Source organism: Pan troglodytes, chromosome 12, assembly GCF_028858775.2.
Source record: "Pan troglodytes isolate AG18354 chromosome 12, NHGRI_mPanTro3-v2.0_pri, whole genome shotgun sequence".
Taxonomy (NCBI): domain Eukaryota; kingdom Metazoa; phylum Chordata; class Mammalia; order Primates; family Hominidae; genus Pan; species Pan troglodytes.
In genome coordinates this window covers 11,826,670-11,848,346 of record NC_072410.2, presented here as the reverse complement: position 1 = coordinate 11,848,346, position 21,677 = coordinate 11,826,670, and the positions used below count along the sequence as shown (strand labels likewise).

At 42.4% G+C, this 21,677-nt stretch overlaps 1 pseudogene; it reads left to right on the top strand.

The window, feature by feature from the left end:
• Positions 1 to 3,722: 3,722 nt before the first annotated feature.
• On the top strand, positions 3,723 to 5,272 carry LOC737248 (platelet-activating factor acetylhydrolase IB subunit beta-like; annotated as a pseudogene).
• The last annotated feature ends 16,405 nt before the right edge of the window (positions 5,273 to 21,677 follow it).

Sequence of the window (21,677 nt, the reverse complement as noted above, 5' to 3'; positions counted from 1 at the left end):
ACTCTCCTTTTCTTTGATTGTCCTGTTCCTGAAATCTACCTGCTCTAGAATTGCCTCCCAGATAATGTCTCTTCTAGCCTTGCTCTTCCCCCAGAGTTTCCTATTGTTTATACAAGTCCTGGGTTATTGTTCCTCCACCCAGCATTACTTAATACATCAATTAATTAGACTATAGGCTTTCCAGAGAGAGAATCGTACTTTTATCCATTTCCCCTTCCCAGACTTTGGTGACTTACATGTAGAAGTTACTCAATAAATATCTGTTGAAGGTTAATTCAACCTGAATTTCTTGTGTTCATCTACTCTTGTTACCTGTTTTGGTCCCCAAATCCTTCCCACTTCAGACATTCAGTCAGCCCATCAACAGAGGTTGTCTCGTAACATACACCAAATCTATACGGAGCTGATTTCCTATTAATTCAGTGACAAAAGATGTCACAGATCTTCAGAGTTGGAAGATTCTTTAGAAAGTATTTCATCCATTTCTTTAATAAGAGGCCATGTTACTCATCCAAGGCCACACAGCTGGGGAAGCAGCAGCAGGGCCTGGCAGGAAGATGTTCTGGTGGAAGTGAGGCCATTCATCATGTCCAAGAAGCTGTCATCTGGGTGGCCAGCGTCGGGTGAGAGGCCAACTCATACACTTGTTGGAAGGTTCCCTCTATTGGACCCTGGGCATTTCTATTTAACCCAAACACGCCTCTGCATAAGTCCAGGTATCTCCATCTGATCTTCTCCGCAGGTTATCCTCATAGGCAACTGGACGAGGGGCCCACCCCCAATACAACCAGGCTGCACAGACCCCTGCTCCCACCGCTGGGTAGCAGAGACACAGCCTCCTGCCCTATCTCACAAATCCATGGATGTGACCCATGGGAGTGACTTCCATTTAAAGTTTTGGGCAAATCTCAGAGATTGCTGTTTTCAACCACTGGGGAAGCCAAACAGTCCTACTGGCATAGAAGTAAGCCTCATTTGTTTTCTATCTGAACACATGTTTTACATCAAGAGAAGGGCTGTGGTTGGGGTAGGGAGAGCTGAAGGGAGATTCAAAGGTTCTTCAGCTCTCACAGATCTCAACCTCTTCAAAGTTTCAACCCTCAGAGCACTTAAGATGTTTCATCCCACTCAGCAGAAGTGCCTCTGCCCACACTCTCAGGTGCCACAGTGCGTGCGTGGGAACTCAGCTGTGGTCCAGAGCCAGTAAAGGAAACGGGACAGTCACCTCACTGTATTTTTCCTAGAGGATGTAATTTCTCCTTTGGGATTTGATAAGCTTCCTAAGGCACATTCACATGCACAGGGCAGGTGAGACCTGCTTGTTAGTGAGGTCACATCAAGCCTCACATGGTGATGTGTATGAATGAACTCATACTTAAAGGAATGGGCAACTCCTACCTGGGACCTTGAGCAGGTGGGTATAGGTCAGAGCCCAGAGTCAGGGTGGATAGGCAATGGGAAAGAGAGAAAAGGTTTGCTTTTAGTGGTAACCACTTTCTAGCCTCAGCATGCTCAACTGCAGACTGGAGATAATAATAATGTCCTTCTATGATATTTGGGGGGTTGACCAAATAAGATTTCTTGTAAAAGTGCTGTGCACAGGGCAGATGAGCATCAATTCTGTGACCAGGAAGGGATTCCAGTGCCATTGCCAGCTCCTGATTGCGTTCTTTTGAGATGATGTATTTTTTTTCAAGGGAAAGGAGCAACAAGAGGGTACCTGCAGTCTGTAGGACAATACAAGTCAAATTCTGGAGTAAAATTGTAGCACTTACACTGTGTGCTGAGTCATTTGTGATCAGAGGGAAACTGAAAAGTGGCATAACAGGGTGACGGACAGGCCCAGGAGAATTCACTATGAGTCTTGGGAGTGCTGCTAGCACCTCTGCTACCTCCTAGGTGGGTCATTTCACCTCCCTGGCCCAACCGTGAATTCAAGAATACCACATCCAGCACCGCACTGTGGCAAGGGCTCCTGCAGAATAATGCAAGGGAAGAGAGCTGGAAACGACAACGTACTGGTCACATGTGTGATGCCATTTGATGTGGTTTGGCTCTGTGTCCCCCCTCAAATCTCATGTTGAATTACAATTCCCAGTGTTGGAGGAGGGGCCTAGTGGGAGGTAAGTGAATCACGGGGGTGGACTTCCGCCTTGCTGTGCTCGTGATAGAGTTCGTTGGAGGAGGGGCCTAGTGGGAGGTAAGTGAATCACGGGGGTGGACTTCCGCCTTGCTGTGCTCGTGATAGAGTTCACGAGGTCTGGCTGTTTGAAAGTGTGTAGCACTTCCCCCTTATCTCTCTCTCTCTCCGGCGTGAAGATGTGTTAGCTTCCCCCTTCGCCTTCCGCCATGATTGCAAGTTTCCTGAGACCTCCCAGCCATGCGGCCTGTAAAGCCTGTGGAACTGCAAGTCAATTAAACCTCTTTCCTTCATAAATTACCCAGTTGCAGGTAGTTCTTTATCACAGTGTGAGAATGGACTACACATTATTGTTATTGTTAAAGGAAAAGAGGAGGGGGCAGGAGGAAGAGGAGGAAGGAAAAGGGAGAAATGAGGAAAGAGAGGGAAAGGAGAAAGAGGGAGAGAGAAAGGGGATTGCCTTTTTAAAAAAATAAACTTTTTATTTTAGAATAGTTTTAAATTTCCAGAAAAGTTGAGAATAGTCCAGAGAGTTTCCCTAGATATCACACCCAGTTTCTCTCATTGTTACTATCTTACATTAATGAGGTACCTTTGTCACAATTAACGGCCAGTGTTGATGCATATTAACTAAAGTCACCCTTCATTCAGATATCCTTAGTTGACCCAGCTGTCCTTCTTCCACCATAGAACACCATGTTACACTGAGTTGTCCCATCTCCTTAGGCTTCTCTTGGCTGTGACAATTTCTTAGACTTTCCTTGTTTTTGATGACCTTGACAGTTTTGAGGAACACTAGTCAGGTATTTCGTAGAATGTCCCAACATTGGGATTTGCCTGGTGTTTTCTCCTGTGATTATTGGGAGAAGACCACAGAAGTAAAGTGCTACTTTCATCACATTCTATCAGGAGCACATCCTATCAACATGACGTCACTCTTGATGTTGACCATGATCATCTGGCTGAGGCAGTGTTTGTTGGACGTCTCCACTGTGAAGTTTCTCCCCTGCCCCCTTTCCACACTGTACGCTTTGAAAGGAAGTCACTGTGTGCAGCCCATATTTAAGGAGGGGGGAATTATGCTCCACCTCCTTGGGGGTGCAGTATTACATAAATTACCTGAAATTCCACCACTCTGGAGATGTGCCTATTCTCTGCCATTTACTTATTCATATGTATGTGATTAAATATATAAATGTAAATCAGTATGGAATCATGCATATTTATTTTATACTTGGGTTATTTATAATCCAATACTACTCTATTGCTCAAATTGTTCCAGCTTAGGCCATTGAAAGCTTTTTCAAGTGGTCACTGTGTCCCCTTGACCTGTGTGTTATTGTTTGTTCTTCTGAGCACGTTCTTACTTTCTGGCCCTGTAAAATGCTCCTCCAGGCTCATTTTGTACATTCCCCGCCTGTCCTAGAATCAGTCATTTCTCCAGGAAGGCTTACTTCCTTTTATTAAATGGTATTAAGAACAGCGGGGGCGGTGGCGGTGGCGGCACAGTGATGTCAGGGCGTTGGGGCAGCTCCTGTGACAGACAGAGCTGGAGCGGCGGGGCGGCGGCAGAATCCAGCGGCCGGGAGAGTGGAATGAATCTTACTTGTTGAATATCTTCTGGTTACTAGCTGGATTCATTTGTAAAAGAATCATTTTCCGCTGTGTGGAAGACACTTAGTGTCATATTTATATTATACGTCCACGGATCAAAAAGCTTTTTGATTTCCCAAAGGAGGGACATATCACTATATGAGATAAGCTTGACATTACAGCCAAGATGGTGCTGTCCCAGAGACAACGAGATGAACTAAATCAAGCTAAAGCAGATTATCTTCGTTCAAATGGCTATGAAGAGGCATATTCAGTTTTTAAAAAGGAAGCTGAATTAGATATGAATGAAGAATTAAAGTAGGCTGGTGTTTTGGGGAAAAAAATGGACATCTGTTATTAGATTACAAAAGAAGTTTATGGAATTAGAATCAACGCTAAATGAAGCAAAAGAAGAATTTACGTCAGGTGGACCTCTTGGTCAGAAACAAGACCCAAAAGAATGGGTATTTTCTGCCAGAAAAATACACATTGAGTGGTCACAGGAGTCCAATCACTCGAGTCATTTTCCATCCTGTGTTCAGTGTTATGGTCTCTGCTTCAGAGGATGCTACAATTAAGGCGTGGGATTATGAGACTGGAGATTTTGAAAGAACTCTTAAAGGAAGGACATACAGACTCTGTACAGGACATTTCATTTGACCACAGTGGCAAGTTTCTGGCTTCCTGTTCTGCAGCTATGACCATTAAACTATGAGATTTTCAGGACTTTGAATGCATCAGAACCATGCATAGTCATGGTTCCCCATGACCATAATGTTTCCTCAGTAGTCATCATGGCCAGTGGAGATCATATAGTGTCCGCCTCAAGGGATGAAACTATAAAAATGTGGGAAGTGCAAACTGGCTACTGTGTGAAGATGTTCACAGGACAGAGAGAATGGGTACATATGGTACAACCAAATCAAGATGGCACTCTGATAGCCAGCTGTTCCAATGACCAGACTGTGCGTGTATGGGTCGTAGCAACAATGCAATGCAAGGCTGAGCTCCGAGAACATGAGCATGTGGTAGAATGCATTTCCTGGGCTCCAGAAAGCTCATATTCTTCCATCTCTGAAGCAACAGGCTCTGAGACTAAAAAAAAGTGGTAAATCTGGGCCATTCTTGCTGTCTGGATCCAGGGACAAGACTATTAAGATGTGGGATGTCAGTACTGGCACGTGCCTCATGACGCTCGTGGGTCATGGTAACTGGGTACGTGAAGTTCTGTTCAGTTCTGGGGGGAAATTTATTTTGAGTTGTGCTGATGACAAGACCCTACACGTATGGGATTACAAGAACAAGCGATGCATGAAGACCCTCAATGCGCATGAACACTTTGTTACCTCCTTGGATTTCCACAAGACGGCACCCTATGTGGTCACTGGCAGCGTAGCTCAAACAGTAAAAGTGTGGGAGTGCCGTTGATTGCGTCTCCTTCGGCCCCTCCTCCCTCTTTTCCTCTGGATGCACTCTGATGATACCATGGCTACCCCACTGAGCTCTGTTTAAATAAATATTGTCCTTTCATGTAAATTATTCTGGATGTAGATTGAGCTTATTAAATGTTACAAAGAAAAAAAAAGAACAGCATCAAAAACTAAGACGTAAACAGTAGGTGTGCTCATTGCTACTGGGATGACACTTATTCAGGCCCTGTCAGGAGACAGAACAAGGAAATATATACCAATCCATATCTGTAAGTGTATTGTACATATCCATCTGCATCTATTTTGAGCTGAACTCGATTCCACGTTGATGTCCCCAACACTAACCACTGCCATATGAATCACTGCAACCTTTCCTGCTTGCTTGTTGGTAGCCTCCCCTCCAACAAAGAGAAACCTGGCTCCCACCATCTTCCATCCAGTGACTTCACATTTCAGAGTGTGTGACTAGTGGCTTCAGAATTTATATCCTTTTGGGAAAGAGCTTTATCTACTAGAATACAGGGTTGTGAACAGTTCCTTATGTTTTTAGTCTTACAGTCTCCACTCACTTCCAATGCCACTTGGTCAGCACGTTTTCCTCCCACCCCTTCAGTGGAATTATTTTATACATTTGTAATACAGTTAGTCTTCTGTCATACTCAGCATCCCATCTTGGAATCCCCCAACATCTTTAATTATTTTTTTAATTTGCATATGTTAAGGTTCACTCTTTGTGATGTAAAATTCCATGGGTTTTGAAAAATGCAGTGTTATGTATTCACCACCACAGTATCATACACAACAATTTTACCATTCTAAAAAAAAATCTCTTGTGCTTTGCTGACTCTACTCTTCCATCTCTACAGGCCCCTGGAAACCACTGATCCGTTTACCATCTCGATAATTCTACCTTTTCTAGAACATAATATAAATGGATAAGCTTTTTTCAGTAAACAATATCCATTTAAGTTTTATCTATGTTTTTACATAGCCTGATAGTTCATTTCTTTATATCTCTGAATAGTATTCCTTTATATGCGTGTACTACAGTTTATTAATCTATTCACCTACTGAAAGACATCCTGGTTTTCCAGATATTGGCGGTTATGAATAACGTTGCTACACACATTTGCATGCAGATATTTTGTGGACGTAGTTTTCAATAAATTGGGTAAACATCTAGGAGTATGCTTGCTGGTTCATACAGTAAAATAATGTTTAACTTTTTAAGAAACTTCCAAACATCTTTTAAAGTAGCTGTACTATTTTGCCTTCCCACTAGAAACGCATGTGGGTTCTTATTCTTCTAAATTCTCATAGCAATTGGTATTGTTGGTTTTTTGTATACTAGCCATTCTAATAAGTGTGTGGTGAAAGCTCATTGTTGTATTCATTTGCATTTCTTTAATGACAGATGATGTTTCACATGCTTATTTCCCATTTGTAAGATATATATATATACATATATGTACATATGTATATGTCATATGTATACACACACACAAATATCATCTTTGGTGGTGATTTGGAGGTGTCTGTTCAGATTTATTCATTTTTTCAATTGGATTACTTATTGTCTTTTTGTTGACTTTTAAGATTTCTTAAAATATTTTGGATACAAGTTTCTTATCAGGTTCATGTTTTGCAAATATTTCTTTTCAGTCTGCAGCTTGTGTTTTCATTATCTTAACAGAATCGTTCATAGAGCAGAAGTTTTTAATTTTAATAAAGTCCAACTTCTCTATTTTTTTTTCTTTCATGGTTCATGCTTTTGGTCGTGTATCTAAAAATTCCTCACCAAACCCAAGGTCACATAAATTTTTTTCTTATGTTTTCTTCTAAAAGTTTTATAAATTTGCATTTTAAATTTAGGTTTATGATCCATTTAGAGTTATTTTTTGTGTAAGTTGCAAGTTCTGTGTCCAGATTCATTTAGCCTATGAACATCCAATTGTTCCAGCACCACTTGGTGAAAAGACTTCACTTGCTCCATTGAGTTGCCTTTGCGCCTCTGTCAAAAGTCAGGTTATTATATTGTGCGGGGGGGTCTATTTCTGGCATCTCCATTTGTTGATTTATGTGTCCTTTTTTTGCCAATACCACACCATCTTGATTATTATAGCTTTATAGTAATTCTTGAAATGAAGGACTCTGAGTACTCCAACTTTGATCTTCTTCAGTATTGTGTTAGCTATTCTAGGCCTTCTGCTTGTTTATATTAATTTTAGAATCAGTTTATCAATATCTAAAAAATAACCTGCTGGGATTTTGAATTGGACTGCTCTGATCAAGTTATAAATACTTCACATCTTAACAATACCAAGTCTTCCAACAGATAAGCAGGGACTATCTTGCCATTTATTTAGATTATTTTATTTTGCCAGTATTTTCTAGCCTTTTGCCTACAGTTTCCATAGATTGTGTCAAATTTATAACTAAATACTGATTTGGGGGGATGCTATTGTAAATGGTAATGTAAATTTCATTTCAAATTCTAATTGTTCACTGTATATGGGAAAGCAATTGACTTTGGTATATTTTCTTTGTATGCTGTGTCCTTGTTATACTCACCTTTTCCAATGAGGTTTTCACCTTTTTTTGTGTGCACAGATTATTTGGCATTTCCTACATAGACAGTGTATCTACTAATAAAGACCATTTTTGTTTCTTTTTGTCCAGTCTGTATATCTTTCTTTTAATTCTTTTTCTTATTGCTGTAGCTGGGACTTCCAGTATGATGTTTGATAGGAGTGGTGAGAGAGGACATCCTTGCCTTATTCTTGATTTTAGGGGGAAAGTGCCCAGCCTCTCACCAATAAGTATGACGTTTAGTGCAGGCTTTTTGTACATGTTCTTTATCAAGTTGAAGAAATCCCCTCTGTTTCTAGTTTGCCGAGAGATTTTATTGTAGATAGGTATTGATTTTTTTCAAATACTTTCTCTAGCAGTTGATATAGTCATGTGATTTATCTTCTTTAGCCCATTGATATGGTAAATTACGTTGATTTTTGAATGTCAAATCAGCTTTGTATACATGGAATGAATCCCACTTGGTTATGTTATATAATATTACTGAATATGATTCAATAATTTTTTCAAAGATTTTTTTGTATGTATGATTATGAGAGATATTGGTCTGTAGTTTTTCCTTTCTTAAAATGTCATTAGCAGGTTTTAGTGTTAGGGTAATATACTGTGCTATGGTCTGAATGTTTGTGTTCCCCCAAATTCATATGTTGGAATTCTAACTTCCAAGGTGATTGTATTAAGAAGTGGGGCCTTTGGGAAGTAATTAGATCATGAGGGCAGAGCCCTCATGAATGGGTGATCCCTTGTAGAAGAGACCTAAATGCCCTTATAGTAGAGGCCTAAGGGAGACTCCTCATCCCCTCCACCATGTGAGGACACAGCTAGAAGGAACCATTTATGAAGCAGAGAGCAGGCCCTCACTGGATACCAAATCTGCCAGTGCCTTGCTCATGGACCTCCCAACCTTCAGAATTGTGAAAAATAAATTTCTATTGTTTATGAGCCACCCAGTTTGTGTGGTGTTCTGTTACAGCCGCCTAAATAGACTAAGATAACTGGCCTCATAAAATGAGTTTGGAAGAAATGCCTCTGCCTCTATTTTTTGGAAGATATTGTGGAGAATTGTTATTATTTCCTCTTTAAGTATTCTGTTGAAAGTACCAGTGAAACTGTCTGAGCCTAGTGCTCTCTTTTCTGGAAGGTTTTAAATTATTCAATCTCTTCGAATATAAGACTACTCTCTTTGGGGGGTTTTAATAGTTTGTGTCTTTCAAGGAATTGTTGCACTTCACCTTAATTATATTTATGAGCATAAAGTCGTTTGTTGTATTACTTAATTAACCTTTTAATGTCTATGGGATCAGTTGTGATGACCTCTCTTTTGTTTCTAATGTTAATAATTTGTGTCTTTTCTCTCTTCATTGGCCTGACTAAATGTTTATCAATTTTATTGATCTTTTCCAAGAACCAGCTTTTGTTTTATGATTTTTCTCTACTGTTTTCCTGTTTACAATTTTATTAATTTCTGTTCTAATTTTTAATTACTTATCTTATTTTCCTTGCTTTAGGCTTAAATTAAATTAGGCCTCTTTCTTTAGTTTCCTAAGATGGAAACCTGAATGATTGACTGTAGATCTTTTTTTTCTAATAAATATATGTGTTTAACATTATAAATTCCCATTGTTCTGCTTTTTGTCACTACAGGTTAGTTTGCATTTTTAAAAATTTTATGTAAATGAAATCATGCTGCTTGTATGTTTTTTCCTCTGCTTTCTTTCGCTCAGCAAAATTGTTCTCGGATTCATCCATATCCTTGCACGTATCAATAGTCTTTCTTTTCTTTCTTTTTTAGATAGAGTCTCAATCTGTCACCCAAGCTGGAGTGCAGTGATGTAATCACAACTCACTGCAGCCTTGAACTCCTGTGCTCAAGCAATCCTCCCACCTTGGCCTCCTGAGTAGCTGGGACTACAGGTGTGCACCTCCACACCCTGCTAATTTTTTTTCTTTTCTTTTTTCTTTCTTTCTTTCTTTCTTTTTTTTTTTTTTTTTTTTTTTTTTTTTTTTTTTTTTTTTTTGAGACACAGTCTGTCTCTGTCGCCCGCCCAGGCTGGAGTGCAGTGGCGTGATCTCGGCTCACTGAAACCTCCACCTCCTGGGTTCAAGCAATTTTCCTGCCTCAGCCTTCCCAGTAGCTGGGATTACAAGTGTGTGCCACCACACCTGGCTAATTTTTTGTATTTTTAGTAGAGATGGGGTTTCACCGTGTTGCCCAGACTGGTCTCAAACTCCTGAGCTCAAGTGATCTGCCTCAACCTCCCAAAGTGCTGGTATTACAGATCTGAGCCACTGCCCAGCTGTCTGTTTCTTCTTATTGCTTGATAGTACTCCATTATATGGATATGCCACAGTCCATTTATCTGTTGCTATACCTTTGGATCATTTTCAGTTTTAAGTGATTGAAAATAAAGCTGTTATTAACAATCATGTAATAATGTTTGTGTGGACAAATGCTTTCATTTCTCTTGAGTAAATACTTAGGAGTGGAATGGCTGAGTAATATAGTAAATGTATGTTTAACTTTTAAGAAACTGCCTATCTGTTCTCCAAAGTGGAGGTACCATGTTGCATTCTTACCAGCAACATATAAGAGTTCCAGTTCCTCCACATCCACACCAACACTGGGTGTGGTCAGTATTTTTAACTTTAGACATTGTAATTCAGCCTGAACACATGACTGTGGTATGTTATTTAAGTTTTATTTAATTCCTCTCAGGAATACTTTGTAGTTTTCAGTATACAGGTCTTCGTCATCCTTTGTCAGGTTTATCCTAAGTATTTCATATTTCTGATACTATTATAAATGGCACTCTCTATTTCACTTTCTGATTGTTCATTGTTAATCATATAAATGAAATTGACTTTTTAAATATTGATATAACAGCTTGTACCCTTTCTAAATTCACTTAAGAGTTCTAGTATCTTTTCGTAGATTCACATATTTTTGCCATTTTTTGTTTGTTTCATGAAAGAGGATATATTTGGTCTCTACTACTCCTTTTGGCCTTAATTGAAAATTAGGAGGAGATGCTTTTTAAAAGTATATGTTTCTAAGGTCAGTTAGCTCATGGATGGAGTGGTTATTTGAAATCAGGGCATGGTGGCAGCAAGAGCCAGCAGGCATGGAAACAGTGAGTCTGGTCTGCTCTGGCGGTGGCCCATAAGAGGAAAATTCTTAGAACACTCTGCCCTAGTAATGAGAGCAAGATATGTGAGGACTGGCTTGGGAGTCCCTTCTGTGGATGAGAGTGTTAAAACCCATGATGATTTAGTGTCCATCCTTAAGGGATGCTTGCCAAGGTGTGAGACAACCATGTAATGGGATACTCTGCAGTCACTAAACCAGATGGCAAAAAGGTCATTGGCATGGAAAACGCTTGTGGGTTATGACTGCATTAGTTTTCTAATGTTGCATTAAATACGTAGTCATGAATATGATTGCTCTTTAAGCATAGGCTCTGAGGCGTAGGCACAGAATGTTGGGGGTGATATTTAAAGTTCTGCCTTTATACAATTGCCAAATAAAAATTGGCATGATTCAAAACACTATGTGCAATAGAGTAACATCTTTATAAGAAAAAAAGTGTATACAGTAAAAAATTATGGGCAGTGTTTGTTCTTTACCCTCCAAGATTTTTTACCATAAACATGTATCACTAGGATACTGTGAACAGCTTACATGAAACCTAAACTGTTACAAATCCATTGGTAAGATGGAACTCAAGGTGCATTTTCCCATAGACACAATGTTTTTGGGGTGATTGGAGCCCTGTGACTTTCCACAAAAGATTTTAATAATAAGACTCTATGCCCCAGGCCTTATTTCTAGTGGGCAGTAATTTCAAGTTTAATTCAAGATGCCAGGAATAAATGGCTGTGTCTCCCTCACTCACGGACCCATGAAGAGGCATCAGTGGTCCAGGGGGCTGGTGACCAGGAGTTGTTCACATTACATCGACATAAGAAAATGCCACTCTCTATGTTCACAAGAACGTATGTTCCACTCTAGGAGAGGAGGGGCAGAGCCCCCTCACAGCTGCTGCACACTGGGGTTGGCCTCTTCACAGGCATGTGTGTGTGTGTGTGTATGCATGTGCAAAAATGTGTACACATGAGCACACGAGGGGACATATCAGTATGCACATGTGTATGTGGCAGGTGATCTGCGTCCATTTATGTTGCCTCTTTTCCCAGAAGAAGAAAAGAGTCCACCAAGAAAGTTTTTGTTTGAGAGTATAGGTTTTACTGCAGGTATCGTGAGACGTCTTTGAGAGGGTTTTCTTTCCCTGTCCCGACCCCTCCCCTCTCTCATCTGCCATTCTCTCCAGCCTCACTCTGTGTGGTCGGTGACTGATTAAATAAACTGTGGAGCATCCACTCCATAGAGTCCTACTCAGCAAGAAAAGGGGGCATTGGATAATGATGTGCCCAACAGTGTGGACAAATCTCCAGAGAATTGTGCTGAGCAAAAAAGACATGCACACCATGAGTCTATTATTCCTGAAATGACAACATTATAAAAATGAAGAACAGATTATTGGTTGCCAGGGGTTAAGGAGAAGAGGATGGAAGGAGGTATGGCTATAAAAAGGCAGCAAGAGGAACCCTGTGGTGATGGATACACAGACCCTACATGTGGGATAAGATTGCATGGAACTAAATACACATGCATGTGTGCACATACACACAATGAGGACAAGTAAAAGTATATCAATGCCAATATTCTGGCAGTGCTATTATACTATCATATAAGATGTTATCTTTAGGGGAAACTGGATAAAGGGCACACAATATATTTTCTGATTTATTTCCTAAAACTGCAGAATAATTTACAATGATCTCCAGATAAAAAAGCTTAATTTTGGCCTGGGTGTGGTGGTTCACGCCTGTAATCCCAGCACTTTGGGAGGCCAAGGCAGGAGGATCGCTTGAGCCCAGGAGTTTGAGACAAGCCTGGGCAACACAGCAAGACATTACCTCTACAAAAGTAAAAAAAAAAAAAAAAAAATAGCATGATGTATTGGCGTGTGCCTCTGGTTCCAGCAACTTGAGAGGCTGAGTTGGGAGGATTGCTTAAGCCCAGATGGTTGAGGCTGCAGTGAGCCATGTTTGAGCCACTGAACTTCAGCCTGGGTGGGAGAGTCAAACCGTGTCTCAAAACAAACAAACAAACAAAAAGATAATTATAGTAAACAAAACAAAACAAAACAAAACAAAGCTTAATTTTTAAAAAGTGAGACAGAAATAAATATTTTTCTCAAACAAAAACTGAGGGAATTCCTAGCGAGTAGATCTGTCCTAAGGACAGCTTTGCAGAAGCTCTTCAGGCAGAAGGAAAACCTTATTAGTCAGAAACCGGGGTCAGCATCAGGCAGAGATGCAGGGCAGAGAAAGCATAAATGAAGGTAAAATAAGATTGTTTGTTTTGCTTATTTTTTTAATTTAATTCTTTTTTTATTGAGGTAAAATACACATATATGATTTACCATCTTTACCATTTTAAGTGTATTGTTCAATGGTAATAAATACATTGTGTTCCTTTTTTTCCCTACTTAGCCCTACTCTCTTCTTTATAGTCCTTATTCTTTATTGATCTAAATTACTAATTATGGTTTTGCAGCTTTCTTCTTATGTTTTGGAGCCAATTTTTGTTCAAGTGTCAAGCATGTTTTTTTGAAACCTTGCAGAGCTGGGGTAGGCCTTATGCCCATGGGTGGGTGGCTGGAAGGGCCTGGAAAGAACCCTGATGACACATGGTTCTCCCAGGGTACCCCTGCCTCTCCCAGCCATGGACTCCAGTCTCTCTGAGAAGCCATAACAGCTTTTGTTAGAGGGAACCACTGACGCCTTTAGCATGTGGGTGTTGACTAGGGCTATGGGCACGAGTGACAGATGCAAGGGCATTGGAGTCAGGCCGACGTGAGTCCAAACCCCAGCTCTGCCTCTTAGTAGCTATGTGATCTTGGGCAGTTTACTTAACCTCTCTGGTCTCCAGTCTCATATGCAATAATACTTTTCAGGGCGGCTGTTGTCAGTTACAGGACCTAACACATGGGATAGACGCCATCACATAATGGATGCTGTTCATTTCCTTCCCTATTATGATATGTATCACTGTTCCTTCCAGTGAGTAGACAGTTGCCACACTCACATCGGAGACTCCCTTCCTTATCAACTTTCATAGGTAAGAGCTGCAGTGCTCCATCCTCTCCTGAGAGTTTATTCTCTGCAGGGAGGCAAACATAACTATCACTTCTCAGTTGTCCTCCAAACTTAGGTGAGGATCCAGTTTTGTAGGAGATCTTGCAGCTTAAGAAAACAGGTCTAAATCCAAGCAGCCTGATGAAACAATAACCCCACCTTCTTCCATTCCCCAAATCCCTTTGAGAGTGGGCGCATTGTGTTGCCTTCCTGGTGGTTCCAAAAACTGGACCTCTGGACTTTAATGCAATTCCATAGTCCATTCTTTGTCCAGCAGTCAAAATGGTGTCTTTAGACATTTAAAATAAGTTAGCAAGGATTAAAAAGCTCCCATGCCTGACCCAGCCTCCTGTCTCTCCACTCTCCCCACGGCTTACACTGTCCCAGCCATGCTCATCTTGACAAGTTTCTCAACTTGACAAACTCATTCCACCTCAGGGCCTTTGCACTTGTTGGTCCTGCTGCTGGAAGGCTCTGCCCCTGATCTGAGTATGCAAGCCCCTCATCATCCTGTCCCAGCTCCAGGATCGCCCCAGCAGGCAGCCTTCCCTGAACACTGTTGAAAGGAGAATCCCTCCCTCCTCCTCCCTTGGCAGCCCTCTTAATTTCTCCGTTTGCCCCCCAGCATTCACCACAATCTAAAACCACCTCACTCATTTACATGCTTTCTTGAGTTTTCTCCATTTCCTCCTTCAGGAACATCAGCTCCATGGGACTAAGACTGAGAAATCCCTGGTGCCCTGATCTAGGCCCAGCACTCAATTTGGGTGAGTCCCAACATCTGTTTATAAATGAATGACTGTCCCTTCCCTCCCTGGCAAGGGGACTCACACCCTGCAACAGCAACTCTGGTCCCTGACCCCCCTGGAGAGCTATCTGTGGATCCCAAGCCATTCCCAGACCACATAGCTGGTAGCTGGCACAGGGGGAAGCATGCCAGGGTCCAGTGACCCCAGACAGTCACTTAGGATGTGATATGGTTTGGCTGTGTCCCCATCCAAATCTCAACTTGAATTGTATCTCCCAGAATTCCCACGTGTTGTGGGAGGGACCCAGGGGTGAGGCAATTGAATCACGGGGGCCGGTCTTTCCTGTGTTATTCTCGTGATAGTTTATAAGTCTCACGAGATCTGATGGGTTTATCAGGGGTTTCCACTTTTGCTTTTTCCTCATTATTCTCTTGCCGCTGCCATGTAAGAAGCGCCTTTCATCTCCTGCCATGATTCTGAGGCCTCCACAGCCATGTGGAACTGTAAGTCCAATTAAACCTCTTTTTGTTCCCAGTTTCAGGTATGTCTTTATCAGCAGCGAGAAAATGAACTAATACAGAATGTTAGCCCCAAGGATAACATTTTTGCAAGCTCAGCTGGCAGACCTGGGCAGGAGATTCTTTTCTTCTCTTCTTTTTTTTTTTTTTTTTTTTAATTTTTATATTATATAGAGAAGGGTCTCACTATTTTGCCCAGGCTGGTCTCGAACTCCTGGGCTCAAGCGATCTGCCACTTGGCCTCCCAAAGTGATGGGATTACGGGCATGAGCCATCGTGCTTGGCCATGAAGGTTCTGAATAAGGAGTAACGGGGCATGTCTCCACTCATATGCAGCCATGTAGCTTGATGGCTTGGGATTAGGGAGCAGTGCTAATTCAGCAGACACCAAGGCAAAGAAATTACACCTAGGGAAGATTTACTTCTTATCCTCTGCATCCCACGTCACCCCCACCCCCGCAGCTGAGCTGCACCCCACGCTCCCAGCAGCCCTCACGCTGAGGAATAAGCAGCTCAGCTGCCTCTCCCGCATCCTGCCGAGCTGCAGCCAAGACCAGAGGGACTTTCCCCACCCCCACCACACATGTGTGTCTATCCACAGAGGAACATCTATCAGGGGCTCCTGGAGAGAAATGACTATTCCATAAAGATTTCATTTTTGTTGGAGTCTATCCACAGCTCTATATAGTCATAAAAATTTAATAGGAAACTTCCATAAAAAAAAGAGGCATAATTAAAAAGAAATAGGGACAGCTGCAGCAGAGGTTGAAGATTAAAGACCAAGAGGCCCAGCACAGATAGGGGAATTTTATGAGCTACCAAAGAAAGAAAAACATACCACACAGAAAATGCATGCAGTAGAGACGGTCCTGCCACTTTGAGTGAGGTGAGCCAACCAGACCGGGGTGCCATTCTCTGAAGATGGGGGCAGGCACTCAGGCCGTGCGTGACACAGTAGTGCTCAAGAAACACTGCAGCTGCAAGTATTGGGAGCCAGTGAGATGTCAAGTCTCCACTGCCGGACAGCCCTTCCCTTGTTGGATCCACAGAAGTCTGAGGCTCAGGACAAAGATAACCCTCTGAAATTTCATGGCCTGAGGAGTTGAGTTGTTACCCCCGTGGTCATAGGGCTGGAGGAAAAGCTTTTAACTAACCTCTGGGGGACTGGATCCTTAGCCAACATTCAACCAAAACACTCAACTTCAAGGCACCAACTTGCTTTTCATTAGACTATTTTCTCTTTTTTTTTTTTTTTTTTTTTTTTTTTTTGAGACGGAGTCTCGCTCTGTCACCCAGGCTGGAGTGCAGTGGCGCAGTCTCAGCTCACTGCAAGCTCCACCTCCCGGGTTCACGCCACTCTCCTGCCTCAGCCTCCCGAGTAGCTGGGACTACAGGCGCCCGCTACCACGCCTGGCTAATTTTTTTGTATTTTTAGTAGAGGCGGGGTTTCACCGTGTTAGCCAGGATGGTCTCGATCTCCTGACCTCGTGATCCGCCCCCTCGGCCTCCCAAAGTGCTGTGATTACAGGCGTGAGCCACCACGCCCGGCCTCATTAGACTATTTTTCTTATTACAAATACAATAGATGTTCCTTGTAGAAATTTTGGAAATACAGAAAAGCAAAATGAAGATTAAAACTGACTGTCATCTTTTTACCTATCTATATGCATCTATCACCTTGACATTTTTGCTTCCCAATCTTTGGAAAAATACAGGTCATAGAGAAGAAAATAAGAAAATAACGGGCTTGGATACTAGAAATCTGGGCAGGATAAGGGGAAAACTGCCATCCAAAGCAAACCAGAGACACAAAATGGCTGAGTTGTGGACAGAGCTTAGCGCTTACAGAGCAATCCTGCCCATCAGAATCCCAGGTAGCTCAAAGGAGAAACTGAGGCTTAAACAATGGGGGTGGGAAGGGAAGAAATGCAGAGAGATCCTCGGGGTTTTACAACCAAAAAGAAACAGTAGATTTGATCGCCTCTCTGCAAAGCCCATGGGTATGTGTACATTTCTGTCCCCATTTCCAAATTCGACACAGTCGGTGATGATGGTGGCTTCTGGAGTCAGCACTCTTTGCCCCATCTAAGCTATGACTGTGGTGGTGGTACCCACGTTTCTGGAGATAGGGTCACTGCTTTACCTGCAGTACTGGGGGCTGGGAGCCACGAGCCCTCAGGGGTCATTCCTAAAGAGAACAGTGAGCCCCAGATATCCATAAACATAATTTCACAACTGGGAGGAGGCAGCTCTTGTTATTGCTACTATCTTGTTATATCATCACCATCATCATCATTATCATCATCACGATGATGCTGAAGATGGCAATCAGAGTAAGTGAGCAGTGCCTTAGACCAGGGCTGAACCACTTCTTTGGGCATAAGAGAGATTTAGAAAACAATAAAAAGTGCTTTCCACTTTTTATTTTATATTTATTTATATTATTTTATATTTATATATATTTATATATATATTTATATATATAAATAAATATATTTATATATATTTATATTATTTTATTTTATTTTATATTTCCACTAAAATAATAAAAAGTGACTTATTTTCCAGTAAAACTGAACATAGCTATGTTGAGTCCTAAGGGGGAAGATTTGACTCGTCTTATGACTTAAGAGCTCCTAATTTTTGGATAGAGGATCATCTATGGGGAATCTGGCATAGCTTTTATAACGTGACCCTTGGCTCATGCCTGAGAAGTAACCCCAGGTAGCCTTCTGGTCCCTCCTGCAAGCAGGCACAGCCTACCACTCAGTAGGTCACCCACGGGGTTCCTGGGGCACTTGCTACTGGGAGTAAGGGAAGCATAACCAGGTGCAAAGCAGGTGAGGGACAGGCCAGAGGTGCCTTGCCCAGGGCTGCTGTGTGTTCCACTCCTGCGGAACGTCAGCTCCGTGGGGCAGGGTGGACTCTTGCTCACCCATGTCCCCACTTCCACCATGGCCATGGGCTCACCAGTGCAAATAAATATTTTTAAAAACATGTTTAGCTAGATGGACTCTGAGTAATAGAAAGAACTCTGGAGAAGGTTCAGGTGAGCCTGCTCTTTCCCTGCTTTTGAAATGAAAAGACCAAAGCCTGGAGCAGATGGGGAAGCCCAAGGACACGTGGTGGCCACCTGCAGAGGCCACAGATGACCCAGCCCTAGATGCCTCGTGGCTCACATCAAAGGAGCCTGTCCAGGATGAAGACCACTCTGTGCATTTTCTTATTCCATAAAAAGCTAAGAACTTGCTAGGAAGAAGGGAGAAAAAACCCTTCCTAGGTTTGTAGAAAGGAAATTTCAGGGAAAGTGGTTCTAAGATGCTCATAAATTAGTCCTGATGGAGTTTTCTAGATTCCAAGAGTGTGGACTCTGGAACTAGATATCCTTGGAGCAGATGGAAGTCCCCTATCTGTTAGTTAGGACTTAGAAGGACACTTCCGTCCTCTGGGCCTCCACCTGGACATCTCCATCCCAGGTCACAGCAGTAGCCGCCTCGATAGCTCATCACAAAGATCACGAGATCCCTCAGGCCAAGCTCCTGGAAAGGTACCTGGCAGACAATTCCTGCTCAATAAAGGTTGACCACCATTGCTATTATTTCATTGCCACCCACTCTCCAAGAAACAATCTTCTCCTGGAACTGTTTGGGATTGCCAAGACAAGTAGGAGGAATCAAACTCACCCAGCCACTTGACACTCATTGGTTTCAAGCCTTATGTCAAAATTGGCAAGCAGTGGCGTCGGCCCTCAGGGGAGGGAGACTGGCCATCAGACAAGGGATGGGGAGGGGGTTTCACTTGAAATTGTTTACAATGTGCATGTATTCATTTTCAAAAAAGCAGTTATAACAAAGGAATGTGGTGGCTAGTAATGAAAAATAATTATACAGATATTTTATAAGTTAAAAGACAACACAGGGGCCCAAACCACAGTCTGGTAAATACATCTGCCCTGAATCCCAACACCCCTTCCCAGGCACAGGGACAAGAATTGTGTGTCTTTGGGTCCAGCAAGCAAAGCAAAGGTCTGGGGCTGTGAGGGGCAGAGCTGGGAAGAGGGGGAAGGTAAATTCAGGCTTTCCTCTCACCTTAATAATAAAGACATTGGAATCTCTTTTAGAAATTTAAATGTGCAATGAACAAAAAGAAAGGAAGCAAAATAATCATTACAAAAGCAACGATGGCTGTCACTTACATAGTACTTTCTACATGCCAGGAACTATTTAAGAATTATATAATGGCTAACATAATTCCAAGAACAATACTATGAGATAGGTACTATCACTGTTTTTTTTCATTTTTATTTTAAGTTCACGGGTACATGTGCAGGTTTGTTACATAGGTAAACTTATGTCATGGGGGTTTGTTGTACAGATTATTTTATCACCCAGGTATTAAGACTAGTACCCATTAGTTATTTTTCCTGATCTTCTCCCTCCTTCCATCCCCTACTCACCCAACAGACCCCAATGTGTGTTGTTCCCCCTAAGTATCCATGTTTTCATCATTTTGTTCCCACTTGTAAGTGAGAACATGTGATACTTGGTTTTCTGTTCCTGCATTAATTTGCTAAGGACAATGGCCTCTAGCTCCATCCATGTGCCTGCAAAGGAAACGATCTCATTCTTTTTATGGCTTCATAGTATTCCATGGTGTATATGTACCACATTTTCTTTGTCCAGTCTATCATTGATGGGCATTTAAGTTGATTCCATGTCTTTGCTATTATATAACTGTCTTGTTTTTCTTTTCTTTTCTTTTCTTTTCTTTTCTTTTCTTTCTTTTTTTTTTGAGATGGAGTCTTGCTCTGTCGCCCAGGCTTGGGTGCAGTGGCGGCAATCTCAGCTCACTGCAACCTCTGCCTCCCACCTCAGCCTCCAGAGTATCTGGGATTACAGGCACCAGCCACCACGCCGGGCTAATTTTTGTATTTTTAGTAGAGACGGGGTTTTGCCATGTTGGCCAGGCTGGTCTCAAACTCCTGACCTCAAGTGATCTGCCCTCCTCAGCCTCCCAAAGTGCTGGGATTACAGGCGTGAGCCACCGCAGCTGGCTGTATCACTGTCTTTTTTAACAGACGAGAAAACTGAGACCCAGATAATTTATGCCCAAGTCATACTTCTAATATGTGTTGAAGTTAGGACTAAACCAGAAAGTTTGGCTTCAGAGTCCACACATGTTACTGTATACCTCTAGAATACATGGTCAATATATTCAGATTATCAACTCTTTTTATTTGGAGAGCTCAAAGAAAAGTAGAGAAAATACAACCCATATCCACAGAGCCAAATGGACAGGTCTAAAGTCTAAGGGGCTCCATGGTGCTGTCCTCACCATACATAGAATTTCTTCATTTGTCACAAATGGCAATGAGAACAAAGTAGAGGCCAAAATCAAGCATCTTTCAGTTCAAGCTTCAGGAGAAGGGAGAAGGGACAAGAAAGAGGATAAGATGAAGTGGTGGGATCCAAAGCCCTGCAAGGCCTGAATGTGTCCCCTTGAAATGTATATGTTGAGACAACTACCAGTGTAATAGTATTAAGAGGTGGGCCTTTAGGAGATGATTAAGTCATGAGGGTGGAGGTCTCCTAGATGGGATTAGTGCCCTTATAAAACAGCTGCAGCAGAGCTTGCTTGCCCCTTCCACCTTGTGAGGACACAGCAAGGGGCACCATCTATGAAGCACAGAGTGGGCCCTCACCAGACGCCAAATCTGCCTGCGCCTTGACCTTGGACTTCCAGCCTCCAAAATTGAGAAATAAATGTCTATTACCTATAAATTACCCAGTCTAAGGTGTTCTGTTACAGTGTCTCTAGTAAACTAAGGCAAGCCCCAGCTGGAAACATCCATCTCTGCTAAAAGTGCCACAGGACCTGGAATGAGTAACAGACTCTTTTCACATCTTATCTGCAAGAAGCTGGGTTCTGTGTTTGTCTCAGCCTGGCCCTGCTCTCAAGGTTAGCATTGCACAACTGGAGGAGGTTTTGGTGACTTCTGTTGCCCACCTTGTTCTCCCAGTAGAAGAGCCAGACCCCAGAGAAGGGAAGAACACCAGGTTCACAGTGGAGAGAGAACAACCCCCCAGTCTCCTGCTGAGGCTGCACTAGGGGTGAACCCCACCCCACCCTGTCCTCTGGGAAGCCCCTCCTGACTCCTCCCTCTGCAGTCAGGCTGTTTCCATTCACAGCATGTAGTCACAGCACCATTCCCAGTATATTTTTGGACACTAGTCCTGGCTGCATTGCCAGGATATGGGGCCCTTGGGTTTTCCCTCTGCTACAGTGCTGGCCTGGCTGGATGGAAAAACAGGTAGGCAAGGGTTCGCCCCTGAGGATAAAAGGGATATAAGCCTGTGGCCATCCTGGGGGTTATAAGCCTCTCCACTCCTGTCTTTTTCTGTGGCATATAACAGAGCACTCGAAACCAGGCATTTATTATTTTCTTCTGGAGGCCAAG